This window comes from Borostomias antarcticus (assembly GCF_949987555.1).
Source record: "Borostomias antarcticus genome assembly, chromosome: 10".
Taxonomy (NCBI): Eukaryota; Metazoa; Chordata; class Actinopteri; order Stomiiformes; family Stomiidae; genus Borostomias; species Borostomias antarcticus.
This window is the reverse complement of record NC_140243.1, coordinates 17,202,147-17,217,740: the sequence shown is the minus strand read 5'-3', so window position 1 is coordinate 17,217,740 and position 15,594 is coordinate 17,202,147.

Below are 15,594 nucleotides of genomic sequence, written 5' to 3'. Positions count from 1 at the left end.
ACCTGTAATCTAAAGCATTACCAGAGAGGAGGCTGGCTAACCGAGTTGGGAATGACTCATCACTGCCTCTAGACAAGGGCTCTTTCAGTGTCACCGCTGTCACCGCTGCCACCTCTAACGGTGTCTCTCAGAATCACACTCTGGAACAGTCACGCCTGAAAGCTAGGCGAGAGACAAAGGAGAGCACAACAGGGGATGGGTGCAAAGGATTTGGGTATAAAAAAGGCCCTTTCACTCTGTTTGTGGTTTTAGGGGTGGGGTAAAGGCCCGGGTGGTGGATACGCCCAAGGCTCACAGCTTGAGTGATGACAGCTCACGCCCTCTCGACACTCAGCAGTATCGCTTCTACCAAGGACGCCAGTCTTCGCCCCCACAGAGGCAGGCGCATGCCACAGGAGGGGTGGCGGGTGAGGGACCCTCCAGATCCAAGAACGCAAAGTACTGCTATCGCCCTGACGATATTATTGTGACACTTGCAGGCTCTCTGGTCAGCAGAACAGACATTCTGGAAAAGTGCACTACAGCACTACTACGACTGAAAGGTAACTTATCATTTATGGATGCTAGTTGTGAGTTATAAACTGGGGGAAATGTTAAACATATTATATTCCAGCACAGAGAACATGCATAGGCAAGGTAGGAAAATGCATTAAAAAAAATATTTAAAAAAAGATGCAAAGTAACCTACCATAGAAGTCCATTAATGGGGAATGGCTGAAGAAGGGCTAGCATTTCAAACTCATATCAGATTCCATTAATTTCTAAGAATACGCCTAGCTCAAGATTTTTCAAATCAATCAAAACAGGATCAAAACCATTACAAGATGGCCTATAGCCAAGGTGGGGAGGAGATCTGTCCTGTCCTGCCTGTGTCATCAGCCCTGCCAGACCATAGGACATTATCTTCAACAAAGCCAGAAACCATGACCTGTTGCTAGGTGACCAGTTCTACAAAGCCAAAGCAAGTCATTTAATTAATGAAAGCACTCCGTCTTTGTGTCCTGCTGCCCCCCCCCCCCCCCCATAGAACGTCCATTTGTGCTATAATTTCAAATCCAGACACCCTTGAGGTGCAGGGAATTGCACAGACCAGTGCTTTGACATTACAAGTGGCCTTGCCCGGTATCAAACCAGCAACTTTTCCGTCGCTGTTCAAATGCTCGAACCACTGGGCTACGGACTACACATCCATGGGAACAAAATAACCAGGCTCTTTTAACACACTCCAGCTTCAGCTCACACCAACCGATAGGAGCTAACCCGCACCCCCCCACCCTCCCCCCCCAAAAAACTAATTTAAAACTCAAAACATCACATGATTAAATAGCAAGAGCTCAATCCTAACTGTTGTTTACAAATTGCCTGTGGTAGAAGATAACTGCATATTACAACTGCTCTCTGGAGATTTGTGGAGGTCAAATTATAGATAAAGCTCTGTTGGTCGTGATATCTGATGTCACCGGGGTCCTCCTGTTTACAGTGGCCGTGGCCAAATGCGTCAGATTAAGGAGGATCTATTTCTCACAGTCTGCTCATTACTGGAATCACTGCAGTGACCAGTCACAGATTAGAGCAAGCTGCAGGGAAGATGGGAACGCTTAAAAGTGAAAACCCAACTAACTGATCAAGCCTGAAGACTGTGGTGGAATTGTAACTTCCTCTGTGATTGATATCATTTTGTTTCAGCATTTTGCTGATGTACAAACAATGGTAGCAGACAAGAGGCTCCAGGGTGATATCAGAAGGGCGTATCCCATCTACAGTAGAGACATATAGAGTTGGACTGTGTTACTGTACACTACTTTTTGTGTCATACACCAACACTGACCGGATTGTTTGCAGAGCCGACCGTACCATCTACTGTATAGAAATAATGATTAGTTTGGTTTGGCCTCCTCAATAAATAACTTTGGTCACTGATACCACTGTACAATTTATTGCCAGGTACAGACAGACATCATTCCAGTGAGTAAGTACTAGGCCTATCACATTAGCTTTGTGGTAGCCTAAATGCAAGGTAGTAAAATCTTAGCCTAGGACAAAAGCAGCCTGAGTTTCAAATCGTAATCATAAACTGATGGCCTGTTTCCTGTCCTTTTTCCCAACCACTCTTTACTTAACACAACTAATGGTAGCAGGTTGACTGAGTAAAGTTATAAAGTGATCTGATTTAATTATAGCATCCAATAGGTCACATATGTCCACGATAAGTAAAACGCTGGAATATTACACAATAGCCTGACACAGTAAAATCATTATCAGCCCTGCCCCATTCCCAGGGTACCATTCATCTCAGATGTAGCTAAGTATGTTTACTGTAGTTAAAAGAGCTTCTTAGGGAATGCCCTTATCTTCTCACTGAGCCATGTGCATGCATGGCAAACACTAAGATAACCGTGAAAGTTACATGAGTCCAGAGGTAACAAACATTTGATAAGGAAAACCTGAATTGACCCCAAAATAAACCCAGGTGGTGGCAGGGTTTTTCCTGTATAGAGGATTTTTTGGCGCCTCCCCCAAAGAGATTTTAGCCAGAGCCAAAGGAAAATCACCAGTGCCAAAATGCAAAAAAAATTGAATAAAAATAGCAATTCAAATCCTTTCCAAATGTGTTTTATAGCTTGTTTCAAGTGTAGCCAATCCCCCTTTCTTGCATTGTCCATGGTTTGGACCACTAGTAATCGAGATAATTAATAGACAGGTTATCAGTATCTTAAACATTTTGGCTTCATATCCATTTTGTGTCATGTCGGTAGATTTCCAGCGACTGTGAAAAGTGAGCTCAGTCAGACAGCGAAGAATATTAAAAATTGTGTGCCCCTCAACATGTGCCCCATCACCCCCCAAAGATCCATTCTGAGCCAGGAAGAATCCTGGGTAGTGTAGCAGGTAGGCCTAGGTGTATTCTCTAAAAGATAGCTTATCCACGGTACACATAGCCAGAGGTTATCCTAAGCTCTAAGAAAGGCTACTCTGTCAACACAAAGAACCAGTTACCTGGTTAACTGCCCTGCTGAGAAAATGTCTACTCAGTCGATGTGTGCTTCAACACGGCCTGGCTGTGTGTCTATCAATAATGAATAGAGCCTGAAATATCTTGCTGTTGCTGACTGTAATTCTAAAGTTTGCCATGTCAGATGTGTGTGACGCTAACGCAGGAGAGGTTGACAATAATACTGTGCATGTACAGAACACAAAACTAGTTAAACAAATGAGAGTAATAAGGCCTCAACATTGAGTCTTGTGTGTTAAGGTCAATCAAGGTGACCGACGCAGCCATCTGAACACTACTTCCAGCCCCCAAATCCCTGTGCCCTTGGCTCTCTACACGGCACCAGACCTCGAGTCCTCAGACGAGTACAAGGTGGGATCCGTTTCTTTGTTTGAAAGGTACCCTCAAATAGTAGTGTTCCTGGAAAGGGAGATTTTTCAAAAAGCATCCACTCACCCCACATCCCCTTTTACCTCTAGTCCTTCACAATGCACCAATGGTTAGTTCCCAGAGCATGACAACATATTGACTTTTGATAAGAACTAACAACTAGGGACAGAACGTGTCTATTGTGTTCAGGGCAGGAGCACCAAGAATGCTTCCGGCCGGAAGCACATACGCTTTGCTTCAGCTTGTGTTATCATGTTTGCAATTCAAAGATAGTGTGAGAGACACTTCCTAGTTCAACAAACATGAGCTTTCAGGCACATTGCATAGAGAATCAGCCTGAAACCTATGAAAAGAGATTTAGGGCAAGGTCTGAGTCTCTCAACTCAATCAGGCCAACCTGATTCAGATAGAAAACATGACTTGATCCGCCAGCATTACCTTGTTTACTGGCCTACTGCAATCTAGATATGAGACAGTAATCATTACCATGCAAACTGCTCCAGTTCAACTTTACATTGCATTTTAAATGCATTTACACACTCTTACTATCTGAGACAGGGTCAGGTAAGATAATAGGTTGTTAACATGGTCCTTTTGTTAATAGTTAAACTAAGCAAATCTAGGTCGTTTGGTGCACCCTTTTCAGTCACTGGCGGGCAAATTCCTTCTTGAAAGCGGTGTAGGCCTGCTACGGTTTACAGCCATAGAACAGGGGTTAAGTGAACTCTTGTATAACGAAACTGGAGGTACTGGAGAAGCTTACCTTACAGAGATAAGATAAGATAAGATATACTTTATTAATCTCAGTGGGGGAAATTTGAGAGCTACAACATCAAACGTACCAGCTCAGTGGCCTTGCGGTTAGAGTGTCCGTCCTGAGCTGGGCGGTCGTGAGTTCGATCCCTGGCCGAGTCATATCAAAGACTATAAAAATGGTACCCGATGCCTCCCTGCTTGGCACTCAGCATCAAGGGTTGGATTGGGGGTAAGTCCCTGCGACATACTAGCGTCATGTCCAGGGGGTGGACTTGTACATCAAGCTGCCTCACGCTACAGAAACAGAAGATTAGGCTCCTGCCCTATGGGCCACTAGGTCCGAGAAACATTGGTTCTCAACTTACTTACGTCAAAGTTCTGTAATCACTATTTGCAGCAAAATGCACTGGAACATTGAATAGCAGAAAGGGCTCTGTCTTTAGTCACATTCTCCATGTATTGATAGTTAGGAGCAGCTATCAGGAGAGGATATCAGCATCAGAATCCATTTATTGACCTGCAGTTTCACAACATACTAGGAATTTGTTTTCGGGCGAGGTGCATAACATTGGACAGGGTGCAGGGACGAGACAGGACAGTGCAAAGCACAAGTACAAAGACATAAAAAGGATAAGATAAAGAAACAATGTACAAAAAGTAGTCCAGTCATTGTACAGTGAGTATGCAGTGTAGTGTGTAGGTGAGAGAGAGAGAGAGAGAGAGAGATAGAGAGTCAGTGTGTGTGTGTGTGTGTGTGTGTGTGTGTGTGTGTGTGTGTGTGTGTGTGTGTGTGTGTGTGTGTGTGTGTGTGTGTGTGTGTGTGTGAGAGACGCAGTGCGTCCTATACATACATTCAGGTCATGTGCAAGTGTGTATCGACAGTGTCTGTCAGCGGTGGTGGAGTGTGTGGTGGGGTGGTGGGGCAGGGGGGGTTTTGGGGGGGTCACAGGGGGACACAAGCCTTGTTGAAGAGGCTGATGGCCGTGGGGAAGAAGCTGCCTCTGTGGCATGCAGACGTGGTCCTTATGGACCACAGCCTCCTGTCTGAGGGGAGTGGCATAAAGAGATTATGGCCGGGGTGGGAGGGGTCAGCCGCGATCTTCCTAGGCCCGCTTCAGGCTCCTGGAGTTGTGCAGAACCAGGAGGGAGGGCAGGTTGCAGCCGATCACCTTCTCAATGATGGAGGTGTAGAAGAGTACCATCATTTCCTTTGGTAGACCGAATTTCTTCAGCTGCCTCAGGAAGTACATCCTCTGCTGTGCCTTCTTCACGAGGGAGCTGGTGTTTAGTTACCAGATTTGTTTGTCAAATCTGCAGTAGAACTTGTTCAGGTCGTTGGCCAGGCGTGCGTCGTCAGTGGATTGGGGGGAGTTCGGTTTGTAGTTGGTGATCCGTTTCAGGCCTATCCAGAGGACTTGTTCCTCTCTGAGAAGTGATGTTGTAGCGTTGTTTAGCCTCCTTCACAGCCTTGCTAATAAGCCCATACTTGGCCTCTTTAAACTGTTCCTTGTCTCGACCTTACTTCCTTCTTCTCCAGCCTTAACCTCCTGGTTTGGCTGTGAACCAGGGTTCATCGTTGTTATCTGATCTTGCTGCGGGTTGGAACACATACGCTCTCAGAGGCTGACGAATGGCGTCACAGTGTTTGTGTACTCACCCTGACTGTTACCAACCTCTGTGCCTGCGCACTCAACATAGCCGCCATCACATAGAGTCTGTTCTAGCATCGCACTTCATTCCTCCTTAGCTTCGCTGGTCCATTTCTTGAGTGTCTTAATGACAGGCTTAGAGAGTTTTAGTTTCTGCTTGTGTTTAGGGATCAAGTGGACGTTTTCGTGGTCTGAGTGTCCCAACGCAGGAGACGGCGTGATACGTGTTGTTTATTACGGCGTAACAACGGTTGAGAATGTTGTCCTCTCGGGTGGGGTATATACACATACACATAAACACGTTTCTCCCAGGTGGCTTGGCTTTCCAGCTCACCTTCTCGATCCTAAAGTAGCCTAACCTTCGGTGTATTCCGGTTCGTACAGATAGCCACGTATGTCCGATTCCAGAGCTAGACTTTCAAAATCCTCATCATGTATATCAGCTGGAAAACTGCCTTCTGCCATGGTCATAAGCGGATCCTGTCTGTTTTCATCCACAGGGTGTTGTGGCTCTCTTGCCGGAGCATGGGTGCCACGCCCCATTTTAGGTGTGGGCGGACACAGAGAAATGCAGAACTAGAAATTGTAGTACTGAGCGGGAAGAACAAAATCTATACAATTGACGTCAAACGTGTCATTGGATATCATTTATAGAGTTTTTGGTTTTTTGGAAAGTGAGAAAAATAGCCCCAGGAAACACTGAGGGAAGGAAAACCACATTACTTGTAACATACTGCACGTTTTGTAATGATGCATGGCTTAATGCTAAACGGTGAAGTGCCCCTTTAACATGCCAGTGAAAGCTGTCAGAGCAAGCGCAGACATGGCTCAAAAGAAACAGACCTGCAGTGGATGCTATACAGTCGGCCTAGGCTGGAATGAGGAATGAGACCAGTGACACAAGCCGGGGGTTGCACTTGAGCAGTGTAGCTGTCAGAGCGGATTATTGCACGTGTAAAATTCAGTTATCGGGTGCTGAAGGTCACCATCCCCGTCTGTGGCCCCCCCTCACTCCCTCCCCAGGGCAGAAGACCTCCCGCTGGGGCAGTGAGCCAGAGCCAGAGCCTGGAGCTCAATCAGGCTGGTGATGTCGCAGGGCACTGACAAGCTCAGCGAATGACAGCAGGGGACACTGTGGGGCCTGCTGGTGGCACACTGCATACAGGATGAAACGAGAGAGAGAGAGAGAGAGAGAGAGATGGAGAGAGGAGAGAGAGATGGAGAGAGGAGAGAGAGATGGAGAGAGGAGAGAGAGAGGATGAGAGGAGAGAGAGTGGGAGGGAGAAAGAGAGGGAGAAAGAGAGAATGGGGTACAAGAAAGAGTGTGTGAGAGAGAGAGAAAGAGAGAGAGAGAGAGAGAGGGAGGGAGAGAGAGAGAAAGAGAGACAAGAGGGAGGAGTCGTGCAGGCAAGGAGGGTGAGAGCGTGGCCAGAGGATAAAAAAAGGGAGTGTCCCGCTAAGGAGTGGAGATGGGAGGAGCGATGTGAGGGGAGAGGTGAGGGACAAGGAAACACAAGCAGCAGCTGCAGAACGTAGAGCATCAAATAGGAAGTAAGGCGGTCTAGTGAGGAAAGGAAAGCCTGTGTGTTCTTTACACAGCTTTGAAGCTAAAAGCCTAAAGGCTTGATGTATAACAGAAAAATAATCCAGTCAGAAATATCCCCCATCTGCAATGTCCTCTGCTGAATGTTAGCTGCCATCAGACTGTCCAATAAATCCCTGCCTGGCTGGACACTATGGACCTGAGCCAGCTTGGAGGGGCCTAAGATGGCTTGCTGTGGTGCCAGTCATGTCTTGTGAGGGCAGTTATTACTAGTCAGTCAGTTATTGTTAGACACTACTGTGAATAGCAGCTATCACTAGGTATTATTGTGAATAGTCTGCAGTTTACAGTTTCACTGCTTTACTGATTTTGATTTGTTGTAAGTAATAAACAAATAATGTAGGCTATTTGTTTGTACTTTATTTTTGTACAGCAAACTGATGATATATATTGTGCCTTTTTGTTCCTTAGTGTACGGCCTCTTTTGAACATTTCTGTGCCTACTGTGCCTTTTGTTATGTGTATTTGCAGCAACAAATCTAACCTGTCATGTAAGGGATTACATCTGAATATTCAGTAATCAGATTACAGTTACTGTCCTAATAAAAATGTGAACACTGAGTTACTTAAGCGCGTGCCTCCCTTTCATTTTGAATGGTATGCGCGTGCGGTCTCTGCAGTCCTGTCTGAACTGATAGTTTAGAGTGCTGGTATAGGATCGGATAGGATCAGATATTCTTGTGGCTATTATCCTATTGTGGCTATTATCCTATTATCCTAGATCAGCACTTCTATGATGCGGGAAATTATCTGGTTTTAAAAAGTAGCTCAAAGGTAATTAGTAATCTGATTACTTTTCAGAGTGCGTAATCAGTAACTTTACTTGATTCTTATATTAATAACATTAATATTAGAATATATTGAAGTAGCTTGCCCAACACTCTTCATTATGCAACAAGTGCCTGCCTGACATGTAAACTGACTGATGTGATAGCCTAACGATTAGTCTGTTGGGTCATCCGAAGAGGGTAGAATGCAAGGAAACGAGTCGAATCCAGGAAAACGAGTCCAGTCACTCAAATGAACTGAATTTAGATGACCGTCTTCTTCCTATTAAGCCTACCTAACTTAAGCATCTCTGCATCATACCGATCGTGTGGATACACTGTGAGATAATGTGAGTTAAACAGAGTGTGTGAATACAGTGTGAGATGTTTTTAAGGACCATTTACTTGAATTCTAATATGATTGTCTCTCTAACTTCTTCAAGTTCTAGAAACTTGTGACTGGGGGCTTGGCTCGGAAAGTTTGTCTTGCCAACCCGACAGGATGCTCTTCCTTTTGATCGTGCTGTCATCAACGGCATTCTAGGTGTGTTAGGGTTATCAGTGGGTAGGTCTCCACACCTAGTAGATAGGCCTAACCACCAACCGGGCCAGTGCTAGTTTCCAACTCCCCACTGGGCCCTGCTGTGTGAAACCACATGATCTAGCCAACATTACACAACAGTCCTAAACTCATCCACACAGTCAGGCATAGTCACTTACCTAATTTCATTAAGGAGGCCAGTAGTACCCATAACGAGATTTCGAAAGGAACGCGAATGTGTTCGTAGTCGACTGATAGGACTGGAAAAGGCTTTTTTGTGTGATTGACGTGTTGAGAGCTGCCGTCCAGTCCACTGTGGTCTTCGCGGTGGTCGTGTCCTCCAACGCCATCCCGACCGCTGATGTCCGGGTTACTGGCTGCTCCGAGAGGCAACACGGTGCCCCCCAGAAACATCAATACCACCAGCAGTAGCAGTCCCCTCTCCAGGAAACTTTTGTTGCCAGCGGGAGTATGTGAAAAATAATGAATAGCCATATTTCAAACCGTTGTCAAAACTTAGCTTAAGAAAATGAAGAACGTTTTGTCTACGTCTAATACTATATGCTACATATTCCACTCAAGCTAGAGAGCAATATGTTTTCAATAGAACCAACGCTAAGATCATTTTGACGTCGGGTAGCTGACTAAACGTTAGCTAACCTAGCTACAGTAACGTTAAGCTACTAGCTTGCTGGCTTATGAGATGGGTGCAGCAGTTCCCAGGTAGCTTGGAAGCAGGAAATGTCCTGTCCTGGGTGCAGCTTGCTAGCTAGATAGCGAAGTGACAACTTGGACACCGACTCGATATTACTTTTCTAGCGCAATGAAATGTGTCCTTCCGTAAAAATTCCACTTCAAATTGAGAAATGTGTGTGAAATCTTGCTTCAGAAACTGTAACTGACAGAATGTCCTCATCCCAAAGGTGTCATTGCAGATGCCCGGAGTAATGTTACAAAATTACAGCCGCATCTCCACGCCTTTTCCAATAAAACGTTATCAACCACCGATATTGACCTTGGATGAAATTGAAAGAGCTTTCACGTCGCAGCACCCTGTACTGATAGCTTGTCAAGTATATCCGATAAATTTCAAGTCTGCATATTCCCATCCGTATGCGGCATAGCCTAACCCGTCCCGACAAGGCGAGACCTTTCTTCCTCCGAACTCAGAAGGCGAATCCCCGTCTGTGTACAGTGCCTTTGGCATCTGTCTGCCCCATGATAAGAGTCCACACAGCAGTGCGCTCTGACGACATGCAGAGCCTCCCGCAACGTGTGATGACCGCCAGCTAAATTCACCTTCAAAATACACACCCTTTCGCGGAGGTTTTGGGGATGGGAGGAGAAGAATGGGGAGGTGGGGGGGGGGGGGCGTCTCGACCACAGTGACCCCTATTGGGGAGGAGGCTCAAGGTGTGCGCGCCGAGGGATCTTGCATAACTATCCCGTAGATGTGGCCGAGCCCCTTAACCTGATATTTTGATTAACCTGGTTTTACCGGGTAAGGTTTTTTTCCCTGCTGATTCTTGTAACTTGGGGGGTAGGCTACATCTTCAAAATACAGGAGGGTGCGGTGATATCCATTGAGTATTTTCAGATATTAACCCCTTCATGCCGAAGAAAGAAAAAAGAGAGAGATTTAATGCAAAATGCTCAAAGATGCTCAGAATCTAGGTCACCATTCATATATAGAGTTAGCCCTTTTCAGTCCTGTTGTCGCATGCTCGCTCATGCCAGACAACAGTCCTTTCACCCTCCATTCACTTCGCCGTCAAAATAAATAGGAGTCGGCCTATTTAGGAGAGGCGCTCATATTTACAAGTGTCAGATAAACATGAAACTTCACTTACCTAAGCTTAAGGGTCTATTTAAACAAATGCTGGATTTTGAAGCCTCGGCGCTACCATTAAATAACTTATTTAGACGCGTTCTGTCCGAGTGAATTTATTTTTCCGAGGTAGTCTTCTTCTGTGGTGGTGGCGGTCTCTTTGAAGCTTCAATAAATTCACTCGGACAGAACGTGTCTAAATAAGTTATTTAAGGGTCCAGGAAGGTCCAGGGGGCACAGGAGCTCAGGGTGAAGAATCCAGGCCGGGAACAGGGTGTGAGCAGGGCGAACCAGGTGTCCGGGGCAGGGGCGAGGGTCTGGACCGGGAGCGAGCAGAGGGGACCAGGGGTCCAGGGCAGGGATGAGGGTCCAGACTGGGAGCAGGGGGTGAGCCGGGGCGGACCCGGCCCGAACCATAACACCTATGGCGTTTCTGGAACTGATGTAGAAAGTTCAATCTCACTTTCTGGATTGACCCCCTTGAAACCTAAAACTCTCTGATCAGTGACAATTGTAAACCCAACCTTTACACACACACATACATGCACACGCATGCACACACACACACACACACACACATTTCACAGTGAGTCTTCCGAGTCAAGAAAAGGATAAGGGCAAGAGACTAAATGTTTAATGTTTTGATATCCAATACACCATACACTTGAACTAACAGCACAACTGTTTTCGTCAGAAAATAATGCTATAAGACGATTCAGTCCAACTGCACCTCCTAACATACATGTACAATGCAAGACCTCTCCTCTTGCTCACCCCTCTCTCATCTCCCCTCTCTCGCTCCTCTCCTTTTTAACAGTGCAAGACATTGCTTTCTCTTCAATGTACACTAACATGCAACGGTTTAGAATGTCGGTGGGGAGGTGAGGAAACTAGAAGACAAGTGCGACAGGGTGAAGGGAGGGGAGGAGAATCTCCCCCTCTCTCCTCTCTTCTTTCCTAGCTTGGCCCCGCCTCCTCTCCTCGCTCACCCCTCTCTCATCTCTCCCTCGTACTTTGAGTATTGATGATTGTCTGCACAATAACATTACATTACATTACAGTCATTTAGCTGAAGCTTTTATCCAAAGCGACTAGCAATAATTGCATTTAACGTAGGAAAAGCCAAGTACTATTACTTGCCAGAACTCTCAAGTGCATCTTCTTTCTAAAACAAGTGACTAAGAGCATAATCTAGTGCTGAAGGCAAAGTGCAAGAATAGCAATCTAAAATACAATATATACACAGGTGCTTAAGAGGGAGGATTGTTGTAGTACTTCTTGAAGAGATGAGTTTTGAGCCTGCAACGAAAGATGGGCAGCGACTCTGCTGTCCTGACGTCAGTGGGTAGTTCATTCCACCACTGCGGAGCCAGGACAGAGAAGAGCCGTGACCGTGTCGATCGACCACAGGGGCCTCGGAGTGACGGGGCAACCAGTCGCCCCGAGGTAGCAGAGTGTAGCGGTCAGGGGGGGGGTGTAGGGTTTGACCATGGCCTGGAGGTAGAAGGGGGCTGTTCCTTTCATTGCCCTGTAGGCCTCTGTAGACCCTGTAGGCTAGCGCCAGCGTTTTAAACTGGATTCGAGCCGCTACAGGGAGTCAGTAGAACAGAGAAGGGAAGTTGTGTGGGAGAACTTGGGGTGGTTGAACACCAGGCGGCAGCAGCTTTCTGGACAAGTTCCAGGCTGACGCCGGGGCCCCAGCAAGGAGGGAGTTGCAGTAGTCCAGGCGGGAGATGACCAGGGCCTGGATGAGCACCTGTGCCGTTTCATCAGTGAGGAAAGGGCGAATCCTCCTGATGTTATATCAGCATGAGCATGAATCTGCAGGAGCGTGTGACAGATGTGATATGTGCAGAGAACGACAGTTGGTCATCCAGGGTCACACCCAGATTCCTTGCAGTCCAAGTAAGGGTTACCACTGTGTCTTCAATGGTGATGGCCAGGTCCCGGTGTAGGCAGCCCTTCCCCAAGAGGAACAGCAGCTCAGTCTTGTCCAGATTGAGTTTGAGGTGATGTGTCGTCATCCACTCCGAGATGTCAGCCAAGCACTCAGCTATGCGTGTCTCCACTTGTGTATCAGAAGGGGGAAATGACAGGACCAGTTGGGTGTCATCGGCAGAGCAGTGATAGGAGAAGCCATGCGAGCGAATGACAGAGCCCAGCGATGTAGAGTAGAGGAAAAACAGGAGAGGACCCAGGACAGACCCTTGTGGAACCCCCGTAGTCAGACTACACGGTTCTGACATCGACCCTCTCCATGTCACCTGTTAGGAGCGGCCCGTCAGGTAGGATGCAAACAGGGAGCGTGCAGAGCCAGCGTTCTCCTCAAGGGTGGAGAGGAGGATCTGCTGGTTTACCGTATCAAATGCTGCTGACAGGTCTAGGAGTATCAGGACAGAGGAGAGAGAGTTCGCTCTCGCGGCATGGAGTGACTCTGTCACTGCAAGGAGGGCGGTCTCTGTCGAGTGGCCAGCTTTGAACCCTGACTGGTGGGGGTCTAGGAGGTCGTTCTAGTGGAGGTACGAAGACAGTTGGTTAAAGATAGCACATTCAAGTGTTTTAGATGAAGGATGGAAGGAAAACCGGTCTGTAGTTTTTGACATCAGAGGGGTCGAGAGATGGTTTCTTTAGGAGGGGGGTGACTCTGGCAGTCTTAAAAGTGGAGGGTCAGCATCCTGATACAAGAGATGCGTTGATGAAGTGGGTTAGGAAGGGAAGGAGTTTGGGTGCAATAGACTGAAGGAGAGTCGAGTGAACAGGGTCTAGGGAGCACGTGGTAACTTTAACAAGCCTATTCCTGGTCTTCTCTGGTCCTTCGATGCACTCTGTTCATCAAATAAAATTAACTTTTAAATTAAACGTATCACTATTCACACAAAAAACCATCCACCTATGCAGTAAATCATAACTGGATCTTGAACGTGCTGAAAGAGTCAAGCTGAAATAGAAGCTCACGTTTATACCCTTTACCCAACAAAACCAGGTTTAACACAATGACTCCCGGATTATATTGGGCTTTTAGATAGTTTATTTTCTGTGTTTTCAGGTCAGATTTGAGTGGGTATGCTTGCTCAAAAGCTCATAGTGGCGCTTCACATTGCCAATCTGCCTCGCAAATTCATGAAGCGTTACTGTGGTGTGCTTGCGATGTGTACTGCCTAGGCACCTCACAAGTGTCCCTCACAAGATGTCCATTACATGACTAGGCATGCGCCCTGGTAAAAAATAGTATTGTGAAAACGAGTGAGTGTGCGGTATCTCCACATTTCAAAAATGGCCTTGTTATGACACCCTGTCATGAAGTCAAAACTGTTCTGACCAGGTGTCTGTCTGTGTTTGTTTTTGTCTGCCATATTTAGCCGATCCCACACAGCTATCTGGATTGACTTGAAATTACAGTTGTGTGAAGTACTGTGAGAAATAATAATTTGCACCTAAAAATAAAAAAGCCTACTATAATAACACAGGAACATGATACAGTAGGTACAGAGTTACAGGGTGAGCGTGTTTGTTTTTATGTCAAGGGCGTAGATAATCTACTTCACCGACTTGACCGTCAACATTAATAACCTCTGCCCCAGCAACGGCAGCGCAGGGTGAGGTAATGCTTTCGGTAGCGCGTGTCGGTTTGTTTTTGGTTGGTTTGTTAGCAGGATCGCGTTAAAACTACCAGACCGAATTTCATGAAACTTGGTGGAGGGGTGTAGCATGGTACAACTTAGAACCCATTACATTTCGGAGCGGACCGAATCACTGGGAGGGTCCACGAGCCGCCCAAACACAGCCGGCCATTCACCTCCATTATTTTTTTGGTAACACTTTACAATATGGGTATATTAATAAGCATTAGTTAATGCATTATTAAGCATTAAGTAACAGTTAACTAATGTCTCTATTAACCATTTACTAATGTTATTTATGTTAACTAAGTTTAACTCACCTAACCCTAACCCTAATCTTAACCTTAACTAAGGTATTAATTAACATTAGTAACCTAACCTAACCCTAAATAAGCATTAGTTAACAGTTGACTAATGTTTTTTGTGACCCTTATTGTAAAGTGTGACCTTGTTTTTTTTAACCAGGATTATGCCCAAACTACCAGACCGATTTTCAGGAAACTTGGTGGAGGGGTGTAGCATGGGCCAACTTGACTTACTTGACTTAAGCCCTTGGCTCCTCCAAGAAGCACAGGCCATTGACAAATGTCTCAATTCCATCTCACTCGGTTGGGTGGCAGTTTTTCAAGGTCTCCCCAGCTGTGCCCACACCCAGACATCCCTCCTCCAGCTACTCCTGGGGGGGGGGGCTCTTTTCAGCTTCCCCTGGGGGTTCCACTTCAGGGCTTGTCGGGTGATGTTGGTGGCTGGTTTCCTGAGGGTGTGTCCTATGCAGCTCCACTTTCTTCTGTAGGTCAGTGGGATCCTGTCCAGTTCTCTCCCACAGGTCCACATTCATGACTGTGTCCCTCCACCAGCTATCAGGGTTCTCCTGAGGCAGTTGTTGATGAATGTTTGTAATCTGGTTGTTGTTTGTTTTGTTGATCTCCATGTTTCCAATCTGTAGCCTACAGCACCTGCTTCATACTGGAGTTGAAGATGTGTAGTTTGGTGGTAGTTGAGATGGTTTTGGAGCTCCAGATCTTCCTGTGGATGTTCAACACCACCCTAGCTTTGTTGATTCTCTCTGTCCACATCTGATCCTCCAGAGCGGTGTCCATCACACTGCCTAGGTATGTATGTGAATGCCTCCACATCCTCTAGGGTGGTGCCATGCATAAGGATAGGGTTGCTGCTCTTGGGATGGATCTTTATTACCTGTGTCTTTGCTGTGTGTTGATGTGAGACGGAGTTTTGTTGCTGCTTGTGTGATTCTGTCTTCTCCTGCATTTGAGTTTGTGTGTGTGTGTGTGTGTGTTTGTGTGTGTGTGAGAGAGAGAGAGAGAGAGAGAGAGAGAGAGAGAGAGAGAGAGAGAGAGAGAGAGAGAGAGAGAGAGAGGAGGCCATGTAATCCGCAAAGTTAAGTTTGTCTAGTTGCTCCTACATTGTCCACTGGGTCAACTTAGAAC